Source organism: Thalassophryne amazonica, chromosome 6, assembly GCF_902500255.1.
Source record: "Thalassophryne amazonica chromosome 6, fThaAma1.1, whole genome shotgun sequence".
Lineage (NCBI taxonomy): Eukaryota > Metazoa > Chordata > Actinopteri > Batrachoidiformes > Batrachoididae > Thalassophryne > Thalassophryne amazonica.
This window is the reverse complement of record NC_047108.1, coordinates 31,755,361-31,771,697: the sequence shown is the minus strand read 5'-3', so window position 1 is coordinate 31,771,697 and position 16,337 is coordinate 31,755,361. Positions and strand designations below refer to the sequence as shown.

General features: G+C 40.1%; 1 protein-coding gene across 3 annotated transcripts in view; it reads right to left on the bottom strand.

Moving 5' to 3' along the window:
* The window catches only part of mib2 (mindbomb E3 ubiquitin protein ligase 2), a 231,775-nt gene extending 217,020 nt beyond the window's left edge, over positions 1-14,755 (bottom strand). For 2 of the 3 annotated variants that reach the window (XM_034171926.1, XM_034171925.1), the window contains exon 1: positions 14,604-14,755. The gene's annotated coding sequence lies outside the window, so the exon portion shown is untranslated. Of the gene's footprint in view, positions 1-14,601 lie in introns of all 3 variants that reach the window. The other variant, XM_034171927.1, reaches the window with a different exon arrangement.
* Between the last annotated feature and the right edge of the window lie 1,582 nt (positions 14,756-16,337).

Here is a 16,337-nt window from a genome sequence, read left to right as displayed (position 1 = left end):
ACAAACTAATAGTAGCCTAACAAAATAAATTTGAGGTTTTTCATTTAGAAAAAAATGTCCATATTTTACACTCTTCCAGGAGTTTTTAATTTGTCTTACTAAGTTTTACGTAGTTGATATAAACAAAGAGTTCAAGTATTAATTACTTAGTTGTATTATGAAGCCTCATAAGTGGCAAACTTTGCTTTTCTAGGCCCCCATCTCAGTTACCAAACAAGCTAAAGCTAACAGGATAGCTTTGGTTCCCGTGCCCTCGATGCTTAGATGCTTATTTTTGTGGAGTGGGTGGTAATTTTCATGATAAGTGGCTTGGCTGCCAGTATTAAAAATAATGACCAACTTATTTTTATTTTTACAGACAGCACAACTGGGCAATAATTTTCTTGAGCTTTTTGGTGGGTAGTATAGTTTTAAGTGACAAATCGTATGTTGGTACGATCTGCACTTTGATGTCAAAACACATTCCTGGTATGAAAAATGTGTACATGTTAGCAGGCCTAGTAAGGGCATTTTCACACTTGGAAGTTCAGGACAAAAATCAAACCAAGGTTCATGTTGTTACGTGTTTGGCCTGTTTTACTATGGTTTTATATTACATTTCATTCGCACTAAAGAACTTTTTATGATTTACATATGCTCCAACATCATTGTCGATGTATACAATCCATACACAGCACTGATTAGTTTGTCGATGTGTGTGTAGATGTGACTTGTTAGTCTGGGGGAAGTTCCATTTGAACAGATCACTTTCATTGTAACTACACTATTACTGCTACTTTTTTGTTGGTTTTTTTGTTTGTTTTGTTTTAGCAGCAGCATGCGATAGCACTTGCTATCAAAAGTAAAATTTGCAATTTGTACTGCCTGCTGCAGCAATGAGGACTAAAGGAAGGTTGTTATTGTGGAAACATAATTTGTCACATTACAAAGAGAAGTTACGTAATATATAATGTCACACAAATTTGAGTTTTTAAGCAGCCATCACAGCCAGAGAAAACGCCAAAACTCTGTTGCATCCTTAAAATTATGAAATTGTCCATTTCTTTCTTCCTTACTCTGCAATTTAATGAGTGACAATAACCTGCCTCAACTTCCTGTAGCTGGTCTGAAAGTCCTACCAATTCATAAAGTGTTTTCACTCTCCAAACAAACCAGGCTATGATTCAGTTTGATCAGGACAGAGACCACCTTTTTTGGTCTGACCAAATTTTGGTCCTTCAGTCCGAACTGTGGTCTGAGGCAGCTTTCACGCGTATTTTGGTTTGGAGTAAATAAAGGTCCAAACCAAACAACCCACCTGTAAAAGCACCCTAAGAGGACAACTGGTTCCCCAAACAGTACACAAAGCATCATACATCATTTGTCACACTTCCCAGACTTTCTCTTTAATTAGTTGCTGGGTGTCCTGTTTCCAACCTATACAAACTGAACAGCATCCACGTATACATTTCACAGCCTAATAAAAATACACCAATATTATCTAAAACACAAGATTAAATTACTTATGTAAATAATAGTTACCTGAAGGAATGGTAGTATGCAGCAGGGTGAGTGGTCAAATAAAAATGTAACAAATAACTAGCACATCAATGGTTGGGAGGGGGAAAAGATATTAAAAATCTACTGTCAGGTGTTACCAGTTTCCAGAAAAAAAAAAAGGGGGGGGGGGGGGGGGGGTGGAAAAACAATACCACCTAAAGACTGAAAGATGCCCTGACGATCTCTGAGTGAACGAGGTGAGGAGGAGGAGATCCGGAGGAAGGAGGCAGCAGAAGAAAGCAGCCACGCTTGTGTTCCAGAGGTGTGACAAACAGTCGTGAACAATCTTACATAAAAACAATCCAGCTGCACAGACGAACTGCCTGGCTGAAGAGGATCAAAGGTGGAGGACAGAAAAGAAAAACCTTTGCTGCTAGAGGATGCAGCCTGCATTTAGTCCTTTGTGCGTTGTGTCAGCAAGATTACCACCGTGCATGAAGACAAGACGAAGGACGACGACCGGAGAGAGCGGCTGCCTGCCTGATGAGCGCTGTATCTGGTTCCGTGTTCCCCCGCTATATGAAAGTAGACCAGTGGGCTGTGTTCCATGTACTTTGCAGAAGCTACTGTCCATCCCAGAAGATCATGAACATCAGTAACGCATGTGAAGCTAGCGCACTGTGCTTACTCTTCAATCTGTATAAACACGTACACAGAGTTCATTATACGGTACAGCTCATAGGGACAGTGCTCGCTATACTGCCAATGCACGGGCAAGCAGAGGACAGTGTGAAGGGGGAGGGGCAACACGTTTGAGAGGGGAGGGCCTGGGTGCTCCCCCCCACCCCCCCAAAGTAGGTGGTCCTCAGGAAAAAAAAAGAGAAGCAATTTTGATGAATGGACACCTGTCACAATTTCCACTTACAATCACAAACTGCGAGTGCAATCGCTGTTGTCAGGCTGGTATGATCATCCCACAATCTCCTCCAGACCTACAAGGAAAGACAAGGACAATGTGCCCGCCAATGATTCAAGACACTTTAATGTGGCAAGCATCACCAGTATGGTTCCCAACCAAGCAAAACAGCAATCTGTTGATGCTGGTTGGCGCCAGAGTATGAATGGCTATGAATGAATGGGGGATTAGGAAGGGGTCCAGACACAGTTTATTATGCAGGTTAATGCTCCACTCTCCCACAGACAAGGAGATCCAGATCACATGATATGAATCATTCATTCATTCACACAGCCTCTCTACAAAAGGACTGCAGAAATGAGAGTGTGATTAAGTCCTGGCAGGAAATTAACACAATGCTTACATGCTGAAATAAATCTAAATAAAATACTTATGACCAACCAGTTATACTAGCAAAGTTTATATGAATAATTACAACCCGAATGGAATCTAGTTTTAAAGGAATCATTTCTACTGGTGAATCCATATCATTTACATGGGTTTTTAATAAAAATGATAAGCTCGATACATGCACGTATGTGTGTTGCTCAAGACAATTGGACTGATGAGTTTGACGTCTACGCTGAAGTCGTCATCACTCCTCACAACACATACACACTTTTATGTCAACAGTGGGCACACATTCTGTTTCTGCTGCTCAAACTGCAGGAAGATTTTATCTTAATAGAGACAGTACAACTTTGTTCTGGGCCAACAAGGAATAATTGCAGTAATTATTGCATCATTTAAATATCGAGGCGATTATATGAAAATGACTATTCTAATCACACCACTATGAATTACAGTTGATATGCAACACATGGGCATTATACCTGTAAAATCTGGTAAATGTAGAGTAACAATGTACAAAAAAAATACACAGTTATTTTGGACATTTATTTTTCACTTATCTACAATTATTATCGTATTATACTACTTTTATGGCCCAAAAGTTTAATGAACTAATTTATAGCACCAAAACAGTTTGTTCATATGAATAAATGTACATTTTAAATAAAGATTTTCATATTTTTGGCTTCCCTCATCCTAACTGACTTCATTTTAAAAGGTAGAGCTCCAAACAGACCCAGTAATGCCAAGCTTAGACACAACATAAAAAAAAGATATTGCTTCACATCCCACTTTAGTTATACAGAAAACACATCAATTAAACTTAATCTTTACTATAGTAAAACTTGGGCCCAGAATAATACTGATTTTAAACATTTTAATTGTTAAAATTATTAATTATTATTATTATTATTATAAGTAATAGTAGTAGTAAGAAAATGTCTTCAAAAGTGGACCTTCAATCAAGGAGGATTGTGGAGGGCAAGTTCCCCACACAGCACCCTCTTTCTATCTGGATTTGGCCCTGGGTTGCAGTCTCTGAGCAGGAACAATCAAGATCTTGTGTATGTATTTATGTGCAAAGCGCGGGTTGATTGAGACATAAGGTGTCCTCAGAAAGAAATTTTGGGTGTATCGCAAAGTTTAAAAATATGTAAAACTCTGCTTTTCTTTTTGCTCCGTGTCTCAACACGGTGCTGTGATACACTCAACCCTGTGCAGAGAGGAGAGAGAGGCAGAAAGACCTGCTGTCAGGAGAAAAAACAAAGCAGAGAAATTCTAAAAATTTATTTTTGAACATTTTGAAGGCAGTAAATTTTATATCTTGTGTCCAGCCTTGATTCTGCATAAGGATGGCTCCAGAGCGTGAACGCTGCCTTTTGGCAGCCCAATCGATGGAAATCTGTCGTAGAAACAGAGACCTTTAATCCTTACAGCAACAGAGCATGGCAGCTGCGTAAAATAGGACATGTTTATGCATTGTTACTGTAATTTTGCCATGTTTTTAGTATTTTGGGAAAAAAATACATTGTTCATTATGAATGAGCTTGCTATTTCCGAGCATCAATGTCATGTATTTACAGAAGAATAGATCGCAGAAGGCTGTATGATGTATGCTACGCTTTAAGAAATAAAACTCTGCATTTTGGTAAGGAGGCACGCAGCCTAAACAAGGGGGTGCAGTGCCCCTATTTCGCGGTTTAGAAGAAAAACTCTCTCTCTCTCGCTCTCTCTCTCTCTATATATATATCTATATCTATATATATCTATATATATATAGTGAGGAAAATAAGTATTTGAACATCCTGCAATTTTGCAAGTTCTCCCACTTAGAAATCATGGAGGGGTCTGAAATTTTCATCTTAGGTGCATGTCCACTGTGAGAGACATAATCTAAAAAAAAAAAAAAACAATCCGGAAATCACAATGTATGATTTTTTTAATAATTTATTTTTATGTTACTGCTGCAAATAAGTGTTTGAACACCTGTGAAAATCAATGTTAATATTTGGTACAGTAGCCTTTGTTTGCAATTACAGAGGTCAAACATTTGCTGTAGTTTTTCACCAGGTTTACACACACTACAGCAGGGATTTTGGTCCACTCCTCCATACAGATCTCTAGATCATTCAGGTTTGGAGTTTCAGCTCCCTCCAAAGATTTTCTATTGAGTTCAGGTCTGGAGACTGGCCAGATCACTCCAGGACCTTGAAATGCTTCTTACAGAGCCCCTCCTTAGTTGCCCTGGCTGTGTGTTTGGGGTCACTGTCATGCTGGAAGACCCAGCCATGACCCATCGTCAATGCTCTGACTGAGGGAAGGAGGTTGTTTGCCAAAATCTCGCAATACATGACCCCAACCATCCTCCCTTCAATACGGTGCAGTCGTCCTGTCCCCTTTGCAGAAGAGCACCCCCAGAGTATGATGTTTCCTCCCCCATGCTTCACGGTTGGGATGGTTTTCTTGGGGTTGTTCTCATCCTCTAAACATGGTAAGTGGAGTTGATTCCAAAAAGCTCTATTCTGGTCTCATCTGACCACACGACCGTCTCCCATGCCTCCTCTGGATCATCCAGATGGTCACTGGTGAACTTCAAATGAGCCTGGACATGTGCTGGCTTGAGCAGGGGGACCTTGCTGCCCTGCAGGATTTTAAACCATAACAGCATCATGTGTTACTAATGTAATCTTTGTGACTGTGGTCCCAGCTCTCTCCAGGTCATTGACCAGGTCCTCATGTGTAGTTCTGAGCTTTCTCAGAATCATCCTTACCCCACAAAGTGAGATCTTGCATGGAATCCCAGACTGAAGGAGACTGACAGTCATCTTGTGTTTCTTCCACTTTCTAATAAATAATAACAGTTGTTGTCTTCTACCAAGCTGCTTGCCTCTTGTCCTGTAGTCCATCCCAGTCCTGTGCAGGTCTACAGTTTTGTCCCTGATGTCCTTAGACATCTCTTTGGTCTTGGCTATGGTGGACAGGTTGGAGTGTGATTGATTGAGTATGTGAACAGGTGTCTTTTATACAGGTAACAAGTTCAAACAGGTGCAACTAATACAGGTAAAGAGTGCAGAATAAGAGGGCTTCTTTAAGAAAAATTAACAAGTCTGTGAGAGCCAGAATTCTTGCTGGTTGGTAGGGGGTCAAATACTTATTTGCAGCAGTAACATACAAATAAATTATTTTTAAAAAAAATCATACATTGTTAGGGATAGGTATTGATAAGATTTTATCGATATCGATGCCATTATCGATTCTGCTTATCAATCCAATTCCTTATCGATTCCCTTATCGATACCTATTGTGAATTTTGTACTAAAAGTAGGCTTTACAGGTTTTCTATGTATTTCACTGAGTCTTAAAGTAAATAAATATGAAATTGGTCACTGTATCCTTGATCTCTGGATATAAATAAAAATAAACAAAACGGTGTTTCGCTTTGAAGTTATTAATTACGACTGGACTCAAATAAAATACATCTATCTACTGTTTCAGAAGACCATAACAGGTCGGTTTAACATAAAAAAGGTAAATAATACTCACAGCCATATGCTCTTTAGGGTTTTTGCGGGGGAAAGCGAAAGAAAAAATTAATCAACGAAGCAATGATCGAAGCACTGCTTCGATCTGCGAATCACTGCTTCGATTGGTTCAAGGTTCAAGGCAAAGCCGCGCTGCAGAAAAGTTGATTACAGACCCGCTGCAGGGTCTGTAATCAATGCAGAGAAATTATAATTTTCCTGACAAACACCCCCAAAAACAACGGCCACTCTGAAGGACTGATAAGGGAATCGTTAAGTAAAAAGGTTATTGATGTCGGTGGATCGAATCATTTCTTAACGATACCCGAAAGGAACCATTTTTTTTTGTTGTTGTGTTTTTTTTTATGTCTCTGACAGTGGACATGCACCTAAGATGAAAATTTCAGACCCTCCATGATTTCTAAGTGGGAGAACTTGCAAAACCACAGGGTGTTCAAATACTTATTTTCATCACTGTGTGTGTGTATATATATATATATATATATATATATATATATACACACACACAAAACTGATATTGTGTTTAACTATTTAAATGGTATTTATGAATAATATATAACATCAAATTACATAAAATATAACAAAATATTGCAATCTGAAATCTGCATCATGTTTAACTTAAATTGACTCAAGTTGTGGCTCTCACATCAGATTAAAAAAAAACCTAGAAATCTTGATTTATTTTACTCTGCTTCACTTTAACAAATTTCCAGTCAATTCTGAATGTGCAAAAACAATAAATAGAGCCAATACCCATTTAATTTGAAAAGACCTGCACCCCTACCGAGTTGTGGAAAATGCCAATCAAATCGCGAGATGCTGAAAGATTCACACCGCTGTTGGTTTGTTGTGTGGTGAAATGTTCTAACGGATCAGCTGAGACGTTCCTGCTACAATATTCACACCGAGTGATATTTTGTCTTATTTAATCTTGTATCCCAACTCCAGTAGCACTGCCAGCAGCTGTCACACAAGTGAGCTACCCACACTCAATTCCAATTTATTTTTATTTATATAGTGCCAAATCAAAAAAAAATTGCCTCAAGGTGCTTCACACAAGTAAGGTCTAACCTTACCAACCCCCTGAGTAACAGTGGTAAGGAAAAACTCCCTCTGAGGAAGAAACCTCAGAGGGGTGACCCTCTGCTTGGGCCATGCTACCGACAGAAATTACAAAACAATTCATAAAACAATATAGAGGAAATGTTGCTGGTCCAGTGCACAGGACAGGAGGATATCTGTAACAGACACCAAACCCATCTCCGGATGGAGCCGCACCTCAAACAAAGAGAAAAAACAAAAAAAAAACAGAATCAGGCATCAGAAAGACAACACATACAGTATAATTTGTCAGCATTAAGTAACAAGAAAAACAAAAGAACTAGTAAGGTGATCGCCGGCCACTAGCCCTAAGCTTCACTAAAAGACCCAGAATTTAGATGAAGTTGAGGCCATAGCCTGCTCTGTTTCCTAATAAAATTAATTTAAAGGGTAAAAAGCATAGTAACATACTATGCCAATGTGCTAGCCATACAAAAGAGAAAATAAGTGCATCTTAAGTCTGGACTTGAAAGTCTCTACAGAATCTGACTGTTTTATTGACACAGGGAGATCATTACACAGAACAGGGGCATGATAAGAGAAAGCTCTGTGACCCGTAGCCTAATCCTGCACCCTGGACCGGTATGTAGGGTTTAATTAGGTCAGCTAGGTAGGGAGGTACCAGTCTGTGAACAATTTTATAGGCTAGTAGCAGAACCTTAAAATCTGATCTCACACTCCACTTCTTTATCCATTCATGGGTTCTCCGTAGCCTATCCAGAGTCAGCGGTGCCACTGCTGCCAAAATGGTAACATCCTGACATGGGTTTCATACGGTCTGTTCGGGATCTCAACAGGAAAACCTATGGGTGATGTCACATAGGCTTTGTCCAGTATATAAGTGATCTATGCATAATTCTTGATAGCCATGCAGGTTGTACTGTATCCATGCACTCTGAATGCCACAGTTATTTGATTATAACATTCCACTTTATTCTAGACGACTTCGAACGGATCAAGTTTGACTATATAAATAATGATGAAGCACTTACACTGTTGAGAGCTCTGTACTTCAATTGATTGCATTACTGTTATTACTGTTGGCTTCAGACACTGAGAGGACGAGCTCCTTCATGCTATCTACAAGTACACAATCACATTCTTTAATTTAGATGAACCAGTGATACTGTTAAGAGCTCTGTACGTCAGCTGACTGCATTACTTTTGGCTTCAGACACTGAAGGGATGAGCTCCTTCATAATACTGACACTAACACTGACACCTACAAGTGCACAAAGTTTTTACACTGATAAGCTTGCAACAGTTCCAATTTCAATTTAACAATTGGCAACAGCTAATAGCTATGAAAAAGATGACATGCACTCTAGGGATGTGAATCGTTCAACAACTCACGATTTAATTCGATTCCGATTCTTGGGGTGACGATTCGATTCAGAATCGATTTTCGATTCAGAGAGCTCTGAGAAATAGTTATATTACTTAAAAAATGTTTATGTTTAAGAAAATGCAGCTTTACAAGGTTAATCAAGTGATTCTAGATGTAAATTTACTTATCTCCTTTGCACGTTCAGAGTTGGCTGGCAGTTTAGCGAAGCGCTGGTCAGTAGTCGGCAGATACCGCTGCTCCCCTCTTTTAGCTCCGGGTGATGACGTAGCATGTGGGCTTGCGGATTTGAAGTGTTTCCGAAGTATTTGACTTTCATTTTGCAGATTTTGCACACTGCATAAGTCATGTCAAGCTCCTTCTTACACAGCAAATAATAAAATCCAAAATGCGCCCAAACATTTGCCTTCAGCAAAGATGGTGCTGGCTGAATTAGCTCTTCGTCCACCATGCTAAGCTACAGCCAATGAACTCTGCAGCTCACGAGTGTTTGAAGCATGCCAGACCCCCCCCCCCCCCCCCCCCCCGGGACGCTGTAGTACGGAAGCCGTTGCCTGACAAACAGTACACGCCGCGAGTAAGCAAGAAAATGTTTAAAAAAAATGCTTTTTAAAAATCGATTCTTGGACATTTTGGATCGATTCAGAATCGTAATAAATAAGAATCGCGATTCAGACATGAATCGATTTTTTCCGACACCCCTAATGCACTCAGATCTGATATGTAGGAAAAAAACCTAAATCACTGTAATTGGGCTTATTTGGGGGAGAGAGACACTGTCCCTTTAAACATCAAGACCACAGTACATATGTTCTGCAGAATTAAGGAATTGGGCAGCACGGTCTTGTTTGAGAGAGGGCACTAAAGGGGTAAAATATGACGCAATTTTTCTACAACCGGGGACACACCCATCTGTCCCCATCAGCAACATGCCACTTTCTCTGAGTATTTGGGCAAATTATATGCAAACAAAGTGAAAATGCAAAGGAAAAAGTGACGATACAGTGGACATGTGTTGCGGTTTGTTTATGACCTGGAGCTCAAATGGAGAAGAGAGTACATACACAACACAAAGGTTAAACTGGAAATCTCAACCCTGACTAATTCTAATGACTGGCTTTGGCTCGATCTTCAAACTGTTACAGAACTACTTCCACTGTTCAATAAATCACATTCAACACAGACACAAAAATTCACACACAAAAAAACCCAACAACAACAATTAAAGGCATTAGCCCCAATTAGCTCCAATATGCTGCCAACTGCAACTTTAGTTCAAAATTAGAACTGGTTACTGTACATCTCCTGTAACCAGACTGTGATAAAAGATTGGGTCTGTTAAACCTTTGTGTTACAAACTCTGTTTTGTCAAACCTTGTAGAACTATTGCATCATTGCAAGAGGTGTTGGGCAGAAGCTCCTCGGTTCAAATCCCCACCTGACTGGAAAAATCACTAAGGGCCCTTGGGCAAGGCCTTTAATCCCCTATTGCTCCTGGTGTATAGTGAGCGCCTTGTATGGCAGCACCCTGACATCGGGGTGAATGTGAGGCATAATCGTAAAGCGCTTTGAGCATCTGATGCAGATGGAAAAGCGCTATATAAATGCAGTCCATTTAAGAGAAAGAGTCCATTTTATTAACAACCATGATCTGGATCCAGTTACTGATATAGAAGTAACAGTCACCTGCTGTTTTACAAGTCCATTAAATGATCTCTGAACGGATGCCAAAAACTTACAAAAAAAGAGCTCAAAACTAAAATTATTACTGTAGACCTAGTGGAACATAGGCTGCCTTTAAAATGCCAACAAAGATGAACAAGAATCTTTAGGCACTGGCTTCAGGTACATGAGACATATCCCAAAACATGGATTCTGATTGGCTGAAAGACAAAGAGACATGGCCATGCCATTCACCATCACTGACCCTAACACTAACCCTAAGGGACTATACATTATTCCTCCCATGCAGATAAATGTTTGTTGCAGCTCTGTATTTCTCCCACTGCAGCTGTAGAATTCGTGTAGAATTCGTGTTTTAGGATATGCCTCGAATACCGAGAGCCACTTCAAAATCTTTAAGAAAAAACTCATGCGCACGAGGGTTCAAGCTTGGCTGACGCAATCACACGTGATTCAAATCCATATGGTTTTTGAAAAAAAAAATAGTCGGATACTTTTCTAACAGACGTCGTACTTGTATAAACAAACACACTGCATTCAAAATGTCTTAACTCCTTTAATATTTTTCGATTTTGATGATTTTTTTTTTTTTTTTTTTTCGGCCGTATCCATAACTCTCATTTGGCTATTCGCACTGCATGACTCTGGTGACTACTTGTATAAACATACTGCATTAAATGAGAGTTATGGACACGGCCGCCGTTTGAATAGGGTCTGCCTTTTGCCACCAGAGTCTTGCTGTGCGAAAAGCCAAATGAGAGTTATGGATACGGCTGAATAAAAAAAAATAATAATCAAAATCGAAAAATATTAAAGGAGTTAAGACATCCTGAATGCAGTGTGTTTGTTTATACAAGTACGAGGTCTGTTAGAAAAGTATCCGACTATTTTTTTTTCAAAAACCATATGGATTTGAATCACGTGTGATTGCGTCAGCCAAGCTTGAACCCTCGTGCGCATGCGTGAGTTTTTTCATGCCTGTCGGTTGCTTCATTCGCCTGTGAGCAGGCTTTGAGTGAGGTGTGGTCTACCCTCTCGTCTATTTTTTATTGAGAATAAATGTCTGAATGATTTGGATCTTTGCTGCATCAATTTTTTTCCAGAAACTGTAAGAGACCTCCAGGTGGACACCGTTCGAAAAATCAATATGGCTTTCAGGGACGATTTTATGGGGATTAAACAGATTACGGGGTGTTACTGCCGCTTTAAGGACGGCCCACAACTGCTAAGAGCGCAGCACGCTCCCAGCGCCAATGGACAGGCTGACACCCCGCTGGAATAACCAGATCATTTCCAACGTGAAAGCTTTGTTGATCCGGGACCTCGTCTGACTTTCACAAAAAGGCAGAAGATGTGGACATCAGCACGTTTTCCGGCACATTCCACCGTTACAGGAGTTTTTTTTTTTTTCATGGAAAAAGAAGCAGAGGGACACGCCACGGAGCCGTTCATTACGCGGGACAAAAAAACCACCTTAGTGTTGGTCTCACAGGACGGCTTAAAGGTGGATTTCAGACAGATTCCGGTTGCTTTCCAGTCGTGTGAATATCCGATTGTGATTGTGCATGAGCTGAACATGCCAGAACATGTCCTGTGAGGCTTCATCACGGCGTTTCTTTTCGCCATGCAGCTCCGCCGCGACGCGCGGAATTCCTACGCCTTTGTTCCTCTTTCCATGACAAAAACTCCTGTAACAGTGAAATGTGCCGTTCATTTCTAAACTGGACGCTGTCTTGATCCGGTATGTCCTCTGACTAGCACAGGAATTGTGAAAAGATGTGGACATCAGCACTTTTTCCGGCACATTCCACCGTTACAGGAGTTTTTTTTTTCATGGAAAAAGAAGCCAAGGGACGCGCCACCGTGCCGCTCTTGACGCGGCACAAAACCACCTCGGTGTTGGTCTCTCAGGACGGCTTTCAGACAGATTCCGGTTGCTTTTCTGACGTGTGAATATCCAAGAAATTGAGCTTGAGCTTGACAAGCCCCAACATGTCCTGTGAGGCTTCATCACGACGTGCCGAACTCCTCCGCACGTCTGTCTTAATGTGCCGGAAAAAGTGCTGATGTCCACGTCTTTTCACAATTCCTGTGCTAGTCAGAGGACATACCGGATCAAGACAGCGTCCAGTTTAGAAATGAACGGCACATTTCACTGTTACATGAGTTTTTGTCATGGAAAGAGGAACAAAGGCGGAGGAATTCCGCACGTCGCGGCGGAGCTGCATGGCGAAAAGAAATGCAGTGATGAAGCCTTACAGGACATGTTCTGGCATGTTCAGCTCATGTACAATCACAATCAGATATTCACACGACTGGAAAGCAACCGGAATCCGTCTGAAATCCACCTTTAAGCCATCCTGTGAGACCAACACCGAGGTGGTTTTGTCCCGCGTAATGAACGGCTCCGTAGCACGTCCCTCGGCTTCTTTTTCCATGAAAAAAAAAACTCCTGTATCGGTGGAATGTGCCGGAAAAAGTGCTGATGTCCACATCTTCTGCCTTTTTGTGAAAGTCAGATGAGGTCCCAGATCAACAAAGCTTTCACGTTGGAAATGATTTGGTTGTTTGTGCGGGGTGTCAGCCTGTCCATCGGTGCTGGGAGCACGCTGAGCTCTCAGCAGTTGTGGGCAGTCCTTAAAGCGGCAGTAACACCCCGTAATCTGTTTAATCCCCATAAAATCGTCCCTGAAAGCCATATTAATTTTTCGAATGGTGTCCTCCTGGAGGTCTCTTACAGTTTCTGGAAAAAAATTGATGGAGCAAAGATCCAAATCGTTCAGACATTTATTCGCAATAAAAAAATAGACGAGAGGGGTAGACCACACCTCACTCAAAGCCTGCTCACAGGCGAATGACACAACCGACAGGCATGAAAAAACTCACGCATGCGCACGAGGGTTCAAGCTTGGCTGACGCAATCACACGTGATTCAAATCCATATGGTTTTTGAAAAAATAATAAGGTCGGATACTTTTCTAACAGACCTCGTAGTTCCAAGTTTTGCCACCAGAGTCTTGCCGTGCGAATAGTGAAATGTGGACACAGCCGAATAAAAAAAAAAAAATCATCAAAATCGAACAATATTAAAGGAATTATGACATCATCAATGCAGTTGTTTATAGAAGTAGTTCCAAGTTTTGCCACCAGAGTCTTGCCGTGCGAATAGCCAAATGAGAGTTATGGACATGGCTGCCGTGAGAATACCCATGGCCAATCTTTAATGCAGAATCTTACCTGGACAGAGTCTACACAATATTTTCATCATTTCTTTTCAACCACAACCACAAATAGTCATCTGTCAGTTTCTCTCAACATCATTTCTGTGATGCAAACCAGCAAGCATAATGAATGAACTGATCATTTGTGGCCAGAAATAAATGAGGGAAGCTGTGCTCCTCAGAAGGTGTGGCTATTTCTTGATCCACTATCAAAATATCAGAAACGCCACAAAACCAAGCCATTTCAAAAATAAAAAAAAAACACGTTAGAAACAATCGGACTGCTCATACCAACGGGACTGCTGGATAAATGAGCTGAAAATATTATTTGTATTTACTTTCATTTGTGACATTTTAAACTCCAGTTTCAAGTCATAACACGTTGACACTGCAGACAGAGGGACAACTGAAAACAAGGAGGAACATGCTGGTCAAAAGCAGTCCACGCGAGTCAACTTTCACCTGGTTGGTTTAAAACATTATGCTGAGTTAACAGTGATATGGTTAGTCTATTTGACGCTTTCTAATTCTCATATGTGTCGTTTCTTTTCTTATTGTTTATGCACCAACAACACCAGATCAAACTCATTTTATGTGCGAACTTACTTGACAAATTAATTCGATTCTGATTTAATGAACCTTTAATGAATGAAGAGAAATGGGCACACTCGAGCAACGAAAAGCATTTACACTCGTAGTTTCAGCGTCTATTTGATCATGTTTAGTTAATAATACGACAGTTGAGAGTGTTGAGGCGATAATGGCGTAAAGGTTTATTTGGAAGTGAGTGTCAGCTTCATTTAACGGGAGCTGGGATGATGATTACTCGAGCTTGTCCCGCGTTGACGCTAGCTAGCTAACTCCCGCTTCCAAATCACTTATCGCCATAAAAAAAACATTTGCCGTTATGCTGGGGAAACTTACCGGACCTTTGCCAGACTGTTCAGTGTGTGGTTGGATAAAACGGCATGTTGTCGTGCATTAAGAACGCTGACATGGTTTATTTTAGGACAGAACTATTTACTACACGCGAAGGGTTTTTTTTTTTTTTGTGCAGCTCACAGCCACCATGACAACACGCCCATAAATGACGTCACTGTTAATGCTGCCTTCACATGCTCCTCGTATTAAATAGCATTGTAGTGTTTTTAGACGATAGATAGATAGATAGATAGATAGATAGATAGATAGATAGATAGATAGATAGATAGATAGATAGATAGATAGATAGATAGATAGATAGATAGATAGATAGATAGATAGATAGATAGATAGATAGATAGATAGATAGATAGATAGATAGATAGATAGATTGATTGATTGATTGATTGATTGATTGATTGATTGATTGATTTTATGGCATGCCAAACAGGAAAATATGAGAATACAAAAATGAAATCTTGAGTAACTGAATGGAAACTCAAGTCCAACCGATATGGATTTTTGAGGCCGATGCCAATAACGATATTTGGATGAAAAAAATGCAGATAATTGATAAATCGGCTGATTTGCCGATAGCCGATAAATCAGCCGATATTATTATTAATATTTTTTTAATGAATAAAATGTTCTTTTTTGGACCCTTAACAAAAAAGGTATGAGCTAAAAGCTGAAGCTTTGTCCTCATATTGATTAACTTTATAACAGAGAAGAATTTTCAAGTTCAAAAAATGCAATCAAGAATTAAACCTTTGTGAAATTAGCAAATACATATCCTTAAAAAGAGTTGTGAAATACATCTGATCTTACTACATAAACTGAGTTAATCAAGTTGAGTTGAATTGAAACGGGAGAAATGTGGGGTGAATGTAATCATAAAGTTATTACAAACAACATCCTTATAAACTTGTATGCTTTTGTCAGTCAATCAGTGCAGTGTGACAGCGAACTACAGGGGCCGGTAATGAACACATTTAAGCAGGGGTGTAAGCAGCTCTCATTTGAATGGAGTCAGAGCTCCATCTACTGGACAAACGGTGCAAGGACATTTTACATTGCCGACACAAACATTATTTCAGTAGCTGTTCTGTTTATGAGAAACTATCTGTGTTCTATCGGCAAAATTTCGGCCGATAGTGAGTACATTGAAAAGGGCTTATATCGGGCAATAATATCGGCCGGTCAATATATTGGTCGGGCTCTAATGGAAACCTTGAGAATATTGAATAAACATTGCATAAATTGAATGGAAAACTGAAAATTTGATTTAAACGTTGATAATATTGAATGGAAGCCTGAAAATATTGAATGGAAACCTTCAATATATTGAAGGAACCTTGAATATATCGAATAGTTTTGACTGTGTTGAATGCTTGGTCTGTAAAGTAAAGGTCAAACAATGTAGACATCCATTGGATTTGATAACATGTGACATATGTTACCCTGTGACATGATAGCTAAGCATGACACATGGTGCAAACGATTCCTTTTTAAAAACCCACTCCTAAATGGTGGCCAGTATCCAGCCTAATTCAGGTCGGTTGTCTGGCTAGTTAATTACTCCACTAGTTGTTCCCGGTGTGTAGTGGGCGCCTTGTATGGCAGCACCCTGACATCAGGGTGAATGTGAGGCATTATTGTAAAGCAGTTTGAACATCTGATGCAGATGGAAAAGTGCTATATAAATGCAGTCCATTTACCGTTTAAAGATGGTAAATAAT